This window comes from Myxocyprinus asiaticus, chromosome 22 (genome assembly GCF_019703515.2).
Source record: "Myxocyprinus asiaticus isolate MX2 ecotype Aquarium Trade chromosome 22, UBuf_Myxa_2, whole genome shotgun sequence".
NCBI classification, from domain to species: Eukaryota; Metazoa; Chordata; class Actinopteri; order Cypriniformes; family Catostomidae; genus Myxocyprinus; species Myxocyprinus asiaticus.
In genome coordinates, this window is record NC_059365.1 from 43,717,106 (window position 1) to 43,731,497 (window position 14,392).

At 36.3% G+C, this 14,392-nt stretch overlaps 1 pseudogene; it reads right to left on the bottom strand.

Annotated features, from left to right (window-relative positions):
• The window catches only part of LOC127412651 (GPI ethanolamine phosphate transferase 2-like), a 180,655-nt pseudogene that overhangs the window by 144,271 nt on the left and 21,992 nt on the right, over positions 1 to 14,392 (bottom strand).

The window sequence follows — 14,392 nt, forward strand, 5'->3', positions numbered from 1 at the left end:
CCTTGTGTGTTGCCCCATGTTTTGAGGAGTACCACACGCTGAAGCATTACTGAGAACTGTGAAATAAAATAAGCAAATTTTAATTAAAAGTTGTTATTGTTGTTATGAAATTTGTATTAGTTATTGTTATATTTCCATTGTTATTGTAAATTGTGTATTTTTTCCTTATAATTGGTTTATAATCTATGAAACGTGTGCATTGTGGGCTTTTGTTTACCACAAATGCAATGTTATTGAATGTAATGAATGCTATTTAGTAGCTGTTATGGTTATGTTGCTTGTATTTATTAAAATATTTATATTGTTTTCATTATATTGATATTTATTTAAAATATATATATTATCTATAAACAAATGCATATAAAAAAGCATAGATCAATAGATAAAATTAAATAAAATCTAATTTTAAGAATAATGCCAATACTGAACTTATCTCTTGTCTCTCACAGAGCAAAGATACATGTTTTTTGACATCATGTGTCTATTTCTCTATATTCCATATATACTCTAACACATTTGAGCATCTAATGGTGGTGGAAGGAAACGGTGTGACTATATCGCATTACAAATGTCAAACATAGTAACTATGCCAACACAGAAACAAAAACGGCTCAAACTTTTTTTAAATTGTCCAGCCAATTGTCATACTCTGTTGGAATATGAGCATAGTTGTGCCAAACCCATCTGACACAAGACAGATCATAATCCAAGAGACCTGATTTCAGTCATAACTCAGTTTAGTCAAATGTGTATTTAGAGCATTTTGCCTATGCATTAGAGTATATTGCTGATGAATTGCATATCATTCTACTTTCAATTGCAACCCATTCCCAATAATAGCATTAGAATATAGACTATACCTCACACAATAGCATTTGATCAAAGTGAACAAGATAATACATTAGATATGTGCAATATGCCATTACGTAAACTACAACAAACTACGATAAATACAGATCATAAACATATTATTCATGTGTTTATCATGGTCTACGCATGTTTGCAAACAAATCTGGGAGCTTCTCAATCGAAAAAGACTTTAAATGTACTCACTAGTAGCAGTCCTGTAACGCGCTGACAGAAAAGTTGCAAGTGGGAGTGAAATTGAAAGCCGCAGAAAATAAATGAAATAAATGTCAATATAATCCATTAGTTAAAACATTTTTATAGTTTATACATGTTTTGAACCAATTAGGAAGGTTTTAAAGTAAAGAAAAAAAGGGAAATGTGATTTGCATCACTTACCTACACTTTGACCTCCAGCTCCAAGCGAGACGAGTCAGCTGTGAACCATCATGTGGCTGCCCAGTGTCACGTGACAAGCTTGATGCATCACACTGGAGTTTAAAATTTGATATGTTGTATAATAACCGCCAAAAAAAAAAATCACGCTGGGGGGATCAGTTAAATCATTTAAAATTTACGTGTGAAAGGGTTAAAAGACACGGTGTCAAGTTACAACTCTGAAAAGGAGACCCCAATCGGTTTCATTCAGTTGCACTTTTTTGACCCCATCTGCGCTATTTTTAATTGTTGGTGTATGTAAACATGCAATAGATGGACATCTTTGACCGTTTTGATGTGTTTCCAGCAATATACTCCTCAGTGCAGGATGATACTGTGTGTGCGTCATGTGGATTGTATGATTTTGCGGCTTCTATCAGCATGTATTACTTGTGAACCAGTCATACTATGATTCAGGCTTTGCAAAGGAACTGTTATTGAAGGATGGGGCAGTAAAAAACACTTTTGGACACAATTGAAAAACTGTAAGTAAACAGTTTCATTCATGAATATTTCAAATATCATGACTAATAGTTTACCTGCAGCTGCTTTTGGTAGATTTGAACTTCTCATGGAGCAATCGCACAAACTCAGATTGCAAGTGGCTGTTTATCTAACGATGAACTTACACCACCATCTAATGGGATGGAGGCTACTGTTTCTGAAAGCACACGCAAATTAAAATAATGCAATAATTCTCAAATCATGTCTTTGCATTTATTTTGACTGTGGTAAGTGACTTGTTCAATTGAAACTGCTGTTAACTTTTAATATTGAATATGATCATCTTGAAGTAAAATATCATTTTCTGTATGCGAACCAATAATTAAAGCAGTAATGATGCATTTTGCATGACTGATGGTAGTTTTCATAGCTGTCCTAGTTTCATGTAACTTGCATCACTCCCTGGTCTCTTTCTTCTTACATAAAATAATTGCAACTCAAATCAATATCTAATATCTAATGTCTATTTATTTATTAGGAAAGTAGCCATGTAATAAGCAGGATAATGTACAGCCAGCCAGTCATTATCACAAAATATAAAAGACTGATCACTGATCCTGTCAGGGTTTATTTTGTAACAATGACCAGCTGACTGTATGCCCTAATCCTAATGGATAAACTCAAGTCCTGCCCTACATTATTTCCCATGGGAATATGTCACATTGTGGAATTTAAATGTGCTGTGAATGCCATTACATGGTGTTTGTACTGTAATTGCAGGCCCATAGCAGTTGCCTTGTTATTTGTCCTGTTCATAGGGTTTTACCCTCTTCAACAAGCCATTTACATGATAAAACTGAGAAAAAATAATTGAAGTTTAATTTAAGATATATATTAGTTGTCTGTTTGTTTTGGGGTGAAGCATTTATTGCTCATTTATTTGGAATAACCCCTTAGGGGACACACAGAATCTCAAAGCTGCCAATAGAATGTAAATGATGGTCTTTGATGCGTTTCATCCCACGAGAAGACGTTTGAACCAATGGCATTTGGAATCACTGACGTCAAACCTGGTGCAACGTGTTTTCACACGGGACATACTTAAAATACTGACAAACGAAGGGAAGATTTTAATGATCAACAATGTAAATTTCAGTCAGTTCCTTGTGCAAATGTATTGTATGGCTTCAAAAGACTTGGAATACAGCACATAAGTCACATAGACATATTTTGTGGTCCTTTTAAAGTCCATCTCCATTCACTGTTGTGGTATGAAAAAGCGCACCCAGGACATTCTGCTAAATTCCTACTTGTGTGTTCCACAGATAAGAGTATAAAAGTTTTTTTTAGAAGAAAAAGCATGATAATGCTATTCTTCTATGTGATATGCTTTCTCATGTATGGTGAATGAATGAAATCACCAAGATTGATACGTTTTGTGTGCCTGTGAGCTAAAGACCTTTTTCTTCCACAGTTCAACAGTTGTATTTGCTGAGTGCAATCCATTATTGAAGTACTAGAGTCTTCGAGAAGTCAATACAGTCATCCAGTCAATGAGATCTAAAGGACACAGTGTCCACTGGGAAGAGGAACTTGAGAATGTCAGAAGGTTTGAGGTCGTCCAGTAGGTCAGATGAGATGGAGAGGTCCTGCAGATCTCTCTTCAAAGGGGATTGGATGAAAGACGCTTATTTGCTGTGGGTCAACTGATTTGTATTTTCAGCTAGACTTAAAGTCATTGGCTGCTGTTCAAATAAATCCTAAGACCCTAGTCCACTAACTATCCTAGGTTTGGAGGGGCCATATCATAGAAAACAGTATTTTCCCTATCCATTCGAAATAACATTTTTCTGTATTATGTAGACATTCGCAATGTTCATAATGTAAACTCCCTTCCCAGTCCTTCCAGAAATGGTTGCAGTATTAGCATCACAACCCTGATGAATGGCTGTGTGAACTATGCTAGTTTGCAAGTAAGCCAGTCATAACAGAGGTCATTTACATGTAGAGATTTTAAAGGTACAGTAGCAATAACTGAAATAGTAAAACTGATTTATGGTGTTTTTGGTGCAAGAAACCTTGACTAACATTCTAGCTAAGTGGATGTCAGGAAAAACAATTATACAAAAGTATAGAACATGGCATCATTAACGCCAACATGAAGTGGCATTCAAATCCCATTTTATTTCTGTATTGTGAGGTATTTCCAAGTGAAACTGAATATCAAAAATAAATAAATAAAAAAAAAGTAGTACAGGATTTGATTTGATTCATCAAGAATTGATTGGATCATGAAAACTGGGCATTCCATACCAGAATGTAAACAGAATTGAATGTGAGTTTGCAGTGAATAGTGTGCAACAGTCTGGTTCCAGAAGTAAAAGTTCCATTCATTTTCTCCACAGGCGAATTGATTTTTAATGATAACTTTGAAACCTTTAAAGACAGACCTACCGTGAGCTTCGAGGTTGTTAATCAATGTTATTACATGGCTCTCTGGAAAACTCAATCCAATTAATTTAGCAGTCTGATATTTTGAATAACAATTGCACATCCGTGATAAAGTGGTATTTCACCGGTCATCCGGATATTGCTAGTCATCTTTCCAACTTCTTGTATCACTCTGCGATCTCTACAAGAAAGCTAATGAAATCATTTCAATTTATTGTAATAAGTGGGATTACGAGCAGTCAGCTGCTCATATTCGCAAAATAAACCAACAGAAGGTGCAATTAATCTTTTTTTAGAGACTCCGCAATTTTCTTTATTTTCAAATAATAACAATTTCAATGTTCATGTCCATTTCATTATTTATTTGGTAGGGAACCGTGCAATAAGCAGGATAATGTACAGTCAACCGGTCAGCCTGATACAAGATAATTTTGAGATAACGACTGACTGACTGTAGATTATCCATTAATGCTGCTGTTGACACCTGTGTTTTTTCAACTTAATTGTTTTTTTCATGGTGAAGTTCCTACTGAAGAACTACACTACCCATGATCCTGAAGAGAAAGATCCACCAATCAGAGAACTGCTACAAACAAAGCAACCGCCCACTCCAATGAAGCAATGTGAATAAAGCTATTGTTCTCGCTACCCTCTCAAACTATTTATATATGTGTATATATCTGAATGTTTTGCAACTTTTAATATATTGTTTCTATACTTAAAATCAATATAATTTTGCCTTAAGTACCCCCACACCACCATCAATAAGGCTGAAGTACCCTTTCATTGACACAAAACCAAAGATGTGTACAAAAACTAAATATAACTTTGCATTATAATTAATATTGATTAGTACTGGTCAATCAGTATTACTTGATCTATTGATATTCCTATTTGGGCTGGGTATTGATAAAGATTTCCCAAATCGATTCCGATTCACAAGCTCTCGATTAGTTTAGAATCCAAATTTGATAAAATTCTGATTAAATTGGGTATATTTCAGTTATAATGTTCATTTTGCTTTCATGTGAAAGAAATTCTCTCTCAGCTAGCTGTTATACAGAGGACCTTCTAACCTGGTACATAACAACATATTAATTTTATAAATGTTATTTTATAATTAGTTTATCATCATTTTGGTCATTGCATATATTATATTTTTTTATTGTTCACATGCATAATTTGCGCTATTACAAGTATTTACATTGATATGTATAAGTGCTAAAACGGTACTGTCTCTTGAAGAATGTTGGCAGCTTACATAACATCAAAAGTGTTATAGTTGAGCCTAGTCGCACGGCCTCTTTAACGCATCCGTACTACAGTATGTGTGATTAGAGTTAAACACTTCTTTTTATCTTTTCTTTTTTCTTTTTTGATTTTCTCCCTTTTTTCTCCCCAATTTGTAATGCCCAATTTCCCTGATGCTCTCTAAGTCCTCGTGGTGGTGTTGTGACTCACCTCAATCCAGGTGGTGGAGGACGAATCTCAGTTGCCTCCGCGTCTGAGACCGTCAACCCACACATCTCATCACGTGGCTTGTTAAGCGCGTTACCGTGGAGACATAGCGCATGTGGAGGCTTCACGCTATCCTCCGCGGCATCCATGCGCAACTCGCCAAGCGCCCCACCGAGAGTGAACCACATTATCGCGACCACGAGGAGGTTACCTCATGTCACTCAACCTCCCTAGCAACCGGGCCAATTTGGTTGTTTAAGAGACCTGGCTGGAGTCACTCAGCATGCCCTGGATTCGAACTCGCGACTCCAGTTGTGGTAGTCAGCGTCGTTACTCGCTGAGCTACCCAGGCCTCTTTTGTTGTTTTTTAACAACTACTGACTGAAAAGAAGATAGAGGATATTAAAAGAGACATTGTTCAATGACAAATGGATGGCGTGGATCTCGTCTCAGGACACACATAATACAGAACGAGTTTAACCAAACTTTAACTCTCAACACGCAGTGAAAGGATCTCAGTGCTGAACTTTACATACAGTAAACTAATTTTTTTAATTTATTTTTAAAGCCATACATTTTGTTTTATAGGTTCAACGTAGCTAAATTCAGGGGGCCTGTGTAGCTCAGCGAGTACTGATACTGACTACCACCCCTGGAGTCACGAGTTCGAATCCACGGCATGCTGAGTGACTCCAGCCAGGTTTCCTAAGCAACCAAATTGGTCCGGTTGCTAGGGAGGGTAGAGTCACATGTGGTAACCTCCTCGTGGTCGCTATAATGTGGTTCTCACTCTCGGTGGGGCACGTGGTGAGTTGTGCGTGGATGCCGCGGAGAATATCATGAAGCCCCCACACGTGCTATGTCTCTGCGGTAACGTGCTCAACAAGCCACGTGATAAGATGTGCGGATTGACTGTCTCAGAGAGAACTGAGATTCGTCCTCCGCCACCCAGATTGAGGCGAGTCACTACGCCACCACGAGGACTTAGGGCGCATTGGGAATTGGGCATTCCAAATTGGGGAGAAATGGGGAGAGAAAAAAAACGAAAACAAAACATAGCTAAATTCAAATATTTCCACGTATGCCCTGGAACCTGCTAATGTACTGATGGTTGGGAATCACTGGATTAAGCCATTCGCAGTGTTTCATGGGATTATAGTTCATGCCCTCATTAAAGATGTAAAGTACACAGTCTTGTACCTTTGTCTTTTTGTCCGATTTTCAAATATTTTATGCTTCAAATAAAAGTTTTTAATGTTGTGATTCACCTGGTTGGTTTAGTTCATGGCTTACAACTCTTTTACGAAGATTTATGAAATCCCTATGGAAGAAATGTATGGGAAAAATGCTGCCGGATCCAAGAAGGCTAAAAAAGTGGGTGGGCACTGTTGTACTCTATTGTGGAGGATTACTCTCCAGAAACACTGCCAGCATCAACTTCTGACCAGGATGTGGAGCCTAAAGGTCAAGTTTACACTCCCAGTGGTAACTAGGTATGTGCAAAACAACATATTTTCAAAATCAACTAGCTCGTGGGTTGTCTGAATGGCTAGTCAACTAATTGGTCTTGAATAAGCCCTGTACAATTAGGCTGGTTTTGACCCCAATCTGATACGTTTCTTAGGGGACGTTTACATAAGACACATTCAAAAACAGCTAAACGAATTGCAGTGGAATGGAACTTTTTACAATAGGACTATTTCTAACTTGACACACCATCTTAAAAAAGCAAAAGTGGTGGTAGTATGCTCAAAAGACGCAACAGCCAAAGCTGTCCATCTTAATGTGTATGCCGGTATCTGCGGTGCTTTAAAGAGTGAATTAAAAGATGCAACTTTCCTAGAGAGTTTTACATTGCAAACCCTCTAACAGCTTTAGCACAGCACACTAAATAAAGCCCCACTGTTAAAAATTATTTAACAAAAATGTGGATAAACTTGTCAACCTCGCTAATCGACTAGACAAACTAGTTGTCGGTTGACTAATTGACCATCATGACCCATCCCTACCAGTAATGCTTCTTTTTCCAAATTGATTTACTATTATTACCATGATGCCTTACATTAATATAAACTGACATTTAATTACTATGTTAACTATTGGCAAGATTTTAGAGAGGCTTCATTACCTACAACAGTAGCCTTAAAAAAGCTATTTGGCTATTTGGCATGTCATGTCAGTTGTTTTAGTGGCTGAGCAAGTTAATACATTTTGGTGAGAGATTATGAATAAAAAAAATTCTTCTTTGGAATAATGTGCACTGATTGTGCATAATAAGATCAGGAATGTGTATTAAGAAGGCAAATATGCTTAATTTTCATTTTATGACTGTAAAAAAAAGTTAACACTGGAACCAGTTTCAAAACATGAATTTTGAATGATGTCAGAGGTAACTCTGGAGAGCCAAATCTCTCCAGCTTTTCCAAAGACACACGCCAAACTATAGTCGATGTGAACTCTGCTGTAAGGGCTGGTGAGTGCTTGCTTGTTAATTAGAGAGAAGAGATGGACTTATTAAGCTGATAATGAAATGGCAGGGTGAGAGGAGAGGCTTCAAGCTCAGACACTGATCCTCCTTCACGGCAATGTTAGATCTCTGAACTCTAAAATCACATCACATTAACGTTCTCCTCATTATTATGGCCCCAATGGAGAATAAAGAAAGAAATACAGACCTTTGTCAGAGCAGATGACTTATTTAATTTAAGGTGAACAAAAACAAGGTTGTATATGGACTGTATAGCCATTCAATTGTGTATTGTAACTAAGTGTAGATTGTTCAAAACCACTGAAAACACAGCAAATTTCCAAAATTTCAGTGGACAAAAAGATGGATTTTATAATGCTTCATTGGCTTAATAATTGACACACAGGTACGGTTGAAATTTTCCCCTCTGCTGAAACACTGAAATGTCATTCAGATTCTAAATTAGCTAACAAATAGTGCTATGTTTGACATCATTGACAGAAAAATGGCATTCGATTTCACCAGGGTTGGGAGGGTTAATTTAAAAAAAGGAATTCCACTACAGATTGCATAATGCATGCTGTAAAAAGTAATTTATAACATATTCTGTTAGATTACTCATCGTCTGTAACATAATCAAAATACTTTGGATTACTTCTTCAGCACTAGCAGATTTTTAGGGCCCAAGCACTGAAAGTGCAAGACCCTATTGTTCTTCTAAGGATTTTTCTTTATTCTTCTTCTTCTTCTTTTCCAGGTTTTCTGTACTTTTGGGGTACTTAACATGCATGAAAACTCTTGAAAGTTTGCACACACATCAGAGTTGTTGGCCAGTGGGTGGGGGGGGGGGCTCTGTAGCGCCACCTAGAAGATGAGCATGTTAGGGGGGCTCTGTAGCACATCCCTTGAGCTACCATCACCAAACTTTGTACACAAATACATCTCATCAAGCCGGACAGTTTAAAGCTCCACCCCAACAGGAAGTCGGCAATTTTGGATTGAATGTGCTTTTTTTTTTTATTTCTTTTTTTTATTGCAGGCCCTGTACTTTTGAATACTCCTCCTAGGGGATTTTTTTGACTGGCACCAAACTTAAGCAATATTATGCCAAGACACTGAAGATGCTAAATTGCGAACATATTTTTTTTGTATTGAACAGCATTACCATGGCGACACAATAAATTAAGTGCACAAATATGAAACAGCAAATTCCTTATGCATTGCAAGGTGCATTGTATCATTTTGATGAAAATTCAGCTGTATGTTTGGTAATGGGGGTTGATCACATTTATGTGGCTATTATGGGTCACGTTCATAGCGCCACCAACTGGCGCCAGGAAGTAAGGCAATTTTATCAGACTTTGAAATAGCCCTCGTGTTTACATGAATTGCTTCAAAATTGTTTAGAATAATGTCAAGACACTGTTGATGTAAAATTGTAAAGGGATATTTGATATCTTAAATACTGTTGCCATGGCAATTTATTGTGCAAGTGAAAGCACTTTTTAAAGTGAAATAAAAAAAGCTATAGAAGTCTAAGTTTATTGTTATGAAAATGTACTGCACAAACCTTTTATTTTTTATATAAATAAAATATAATAAATATATTAACTGAAATGTAAAAATACTAGAAAATCTGAGTGGCAATTAACTTGTTCAGATGCAGTACCATAAATGTCCAATAGAGGACAGCCAAGCTCCATTGTTGTATGATTCCCAAAATACCACTTCTCAGTCCCTCCAGGATTTTGTGGGTGGAGTCTAGAAGGGATCCCTCTTTCGTACGTTACATTACGTATAGTCTAAGTATGTGTAACTACGTTCATCAGTTAACTGTGTTTATCAAAAGAATGACATATAAAGTTAAAGATCCATTTAAGATGGCTAGCAAAATAACAAAGGCATGCTCATGAACTGCTTTTAATTTTAAACAACATGAGCATTAATTATACAGTATTAAGAAGATAGCAACATATGTGCCTCGTTGCTAAGAGTTCTGCAGTTTGCACTCTTTTCCAGTCGAATCCCATAGAAAAATGCAAACAAATGTGTCCCCATTCAAGATATACATCCACTGAGGTGTGGATGCAATCTTTGTTAATTAAAATATAAAGTTTCATATGGGCGGATTAGAACCCTTTAACCTCTTAAGCAATGGGCAAATTAATTACCATTAGACCACGCAGTCAGACTCCTTTTACCAGCGCTGACTGATGTACTTCTCTACTGACTTACAATATCTCATGACCCACAATTTATTATGCTAAATATTTATTTTAGAACTTGAACTGATCATCAAGAATGACTTTTTATCAAAGCAGACCACTTAAAATAATCTTTTACTAATGTTCATCGTTGCTGTGTGACTTAAAACGCCGTGTATCATGAGCGTGCCGTTGTTATTTTGCTAGCCATCTTCAACTGATCTTTAACTTTATATGTCGTTCTTTTGATAAACACAGTTAACTGATACACATATTTAGACACACATAACAGACTGCGCATGAGCGAGAAGTTGAGGAAAGAGGGATCCTTTCTAGACACGACCAATTTTGTGATCTTGCAAATTCAACAAATCTCCGCATTATTTGCGGTAGCTTGCCATTTTTTATAATTCCCGCAAATTCCCTCAGCGTAAATTCCCGCAAGGTAAATCTGAAGGAATCCCATCACTTTCCTTCATTTTTGACAGCGGCAAAACAAATGCTTGAAAAGCCTGAAGCAGTCGCAACATATCCAAATGCACAGCTGCTGTTGTATCACCTCCATAGTAACAGTGTAAGCGTCTCCTCCACGTTGTGCGTTCACAATTAAAATCCTTCTAAATTTTCGCGGGACTGCAGACAGCACACATACATCACAGCTAGCATTTAATCTTCACCCTGTGTGCTGCGAATGGGACACAAAACCTGCATTTATACAAAGAATCCCTAACATTCACTTAAAATCCCCATTAGTTGTGTAATAACATGCGATTAGAATTTGAAGTGCTATTAATACAGTAGGCTACAAATCTGAAAATGGCAATATATGCTGAACACTTGTATGCTGAAAGTAAATGTTCATAAATGTTTTTACTGATATAAAAATGTCAATTATATACAGTAGATATATGCAATATACAGAATATGACAAAATGACAATTTTCATATATGTATCATGTTTTTTGAAACACTTGTGGAATTTAAATGTGTACATAAATGCTCAAATATATGAACTCTATTGTATTTGTTCATATATGGCCATATACCAGATTTAAATATCAGACAATGTAGTAATGGCAACAGGCCTAATTATTGAATCCTCATTTGTGTTTTTAGTTTACAGATTTAATGTACATCTATTTTAACCTTAGATACCTTTTTTGCATTCTCTTGAGGCAGAAAATTTTAATACAAATATAATTAAGGGTCTTCCAATACTCACAGGTTTCACCTAAATGTATGGTATTTTTGTGTGCATTCTTTTTTCTTTCAGTTGCTAACTGCATATTCAGTTATTATGTACTAAAATATTTACATGTAACTGCATTTACAATGTAATTAACACAATTACAGAGGTATATAAAGATGATTTGTGAGTTTTCAAACAACCTCAAAAAATGCAGCAAATTGCATCGCAAAATTTGAGAAAAGCCGCAGCAAATTCAGTCATTTTGTAATTCCAGCTAGCCAAATTACGTGGCCATTTCCTAACTACACCATAATTTGATGACCAAACTTTCATCGTGGCAATGTAACTGATTGCGTTGTGACAACCGGAAAAGTGAAATTCCTGGGTTCTTTGCCACAACGTAACTTTGGAACGGTGCCAGTCCGTCATGACGACTTTGTGGCAGCATCGTGGTTCAATAGTTGTTTTTGGAAACCAGTTGGTAATTTTTGCTTTTAAGAATGATTTTATGGGTGGACATGCAGTATTTTAACCTCATTTATGTCCTTATTTGCCCAACATTAATTTAGAGGCTATTTAAACAGTTGTGCGTGTGAATAACGAATGCAGACTCAAAAGTTAATGTACTTCATTTATTTTGACAGTGAACAGAGAAAAAAAGTGCAACAATAAAATAAATTGAAACCTATTGCCACAGAATTGCAATGAAATTACAAGCCTAAATGACTTCTGTGCTCATATTAAAATCTACTTAGACTATCTTAACCCCTAATGCCTTGAATTACATTTGTTAGTTTAATTTAAAGCCATTTTAAGGATAAATAAAAATGGTAAATGACGTCATTGAAATATAATCTTTAGAGCTACATATTTTTTCAATAAATAATTATTAAATTATAGCAAAAATGTCATATTAATCAGTTAGCAAAAAAAAAAAATTAACAATTAAAAATAGATAGATAGATAGATAGATAGATAGATAGATAGAAGGAAACAGGAAGTGTCTCATATCTTCTGTGTGCATTGTGTAATTTAGATCAAAATTGAGTTGTATGTTTTTTTCTTGGGGGCTAATCACATGGATGTGGCTATTGTGTGTCACGGTCATAGCACCACCAACTGGCAGCATGAAGTGTGGCACTTACAGCAGACTTTGAAATAGTCCTCTTACATTTACCCAAATCGCTTAAAAATTGTTTAGATACTGCTGATGGAAAATTTTGAAGGGATGCTTGATAGCTTTAATAGTGTTGTCATGGCAACAGATTAAATTACATGAAGTTGTAGTCAAACTGGAACGGTGGCATATATCTATTACACATTATATGATTAGGGTCAAGGTTTACATTGAGTTGTTGCTGTGTCCCTCATGCATTGTTTTCCGAAAGCCACCGAGTGGAAATGACCCATAGTGCTTGGGCCCGTCATTGCTGCTTGCAGCTATATTTTCACTTGTTTTTGTCAATAAACAAGTGAAAAACATGCAATATGGGCTTTTCAATGGGCACGTTTACATGCACATTCTTACACTGATAATTCCTAATAAGCCAATAACATATGTGGTCATTTTACCGCAATAAGGTAATAAACAGTCTGAGCAAAAACCAATTGGCACATGTAGATTTTTGCCCGTTACCCCGATTTTGCGTTACATGTAAACACCTTTACCGGCGTTCTTACAAGCTTATCTAAGTGCACAAGTGCACATGACTTTTTATGTTTTGTCATCAATAGCAGAGAACAAAACCTTATGATTTTAAGTCTCATGTACTGGTGTGCATGTAAACATACTCTTTGACTGATGCTGATACCAGTATCTAAAGAGTAGGCTGGCCGAAAGCCAATATAATGGTAATGTACAAAATATAATTTAATGACAGCAAATGAAATGTACTCAAAATTGCTGAGATGAAATTAACACGCATTTTACACAATTTTCACAAAAAGGTAAGAAACCATAAATTTGATTATTATCCATTGATAAGGATTTAAGTAGAGAGGAAACTAACACTTCTGTTAATCGAACAAGCGATCAAAGTTATTGGCCCAATCTGATAATCTCAAAATAGCCAATAATCGTCCAGTTAATTGGCTTGTCTGATATATTAGTTCATGGGGGGGTGTTCAGCAGGAAATAAGCTTTCCAGTTTTAAGTACTTAAGATTTGGTTGAGCACAGCAACAAGTGACAGACAGAGCAGGAATTCTCAAGTGTATCTGTCTGCATCCTGCAAGAGGACAAGGAACACCCTCTACACAAAACGCCCACTCCAAGTAATGCCCCCCATGGATCACAAAGCGATTCTATTGGCTGAAAGAACTTTTAAACTCCTATGCAATTGCTGTATGATTCATGTTGTCTTAACTATGTAAATCATGACAAAGAATAACTTTTAAATAATATTTTTTATATATTATTAAACCAGAGATATAAAGGTTAAATAAAAAAAATTATCCATTCTGTTTTCTCCAGTTAGCTTGTCTATTAGCTTAGCATTGTTTCTTCTCCTCTTCATTTTAATCACGTTTCTACTCGCTGTTGCCACCTAGTGATACGCCGATTTGATTGTATTCAAAAGAACTTTTAAGCTGTGGTATAAACTGTTCAGTTTTAATCTTTGTGGTTAGGGTTAGGTTTAGGGGTAAGGATAGGTGTAGTTGTAGGGTTGCTACAGGACTCCAAATAAACAAAAAACACAGTGTATGAATGTGACATCCATCTGTAGCAAGACCTCAGCATTTCACCGGTTAGTTGAAGGAGCCCTAACATGTTGTGGGCGTGCCTTTCAGTAGTCTTGCAGGACACACCCTTTTCTGAATTTTTAACACGTGTCAGAATGTGCCAAACCCTGCTTGAGTGTTGTTTTGAACCTCTGATGTCTGCAGCAAAACCTCT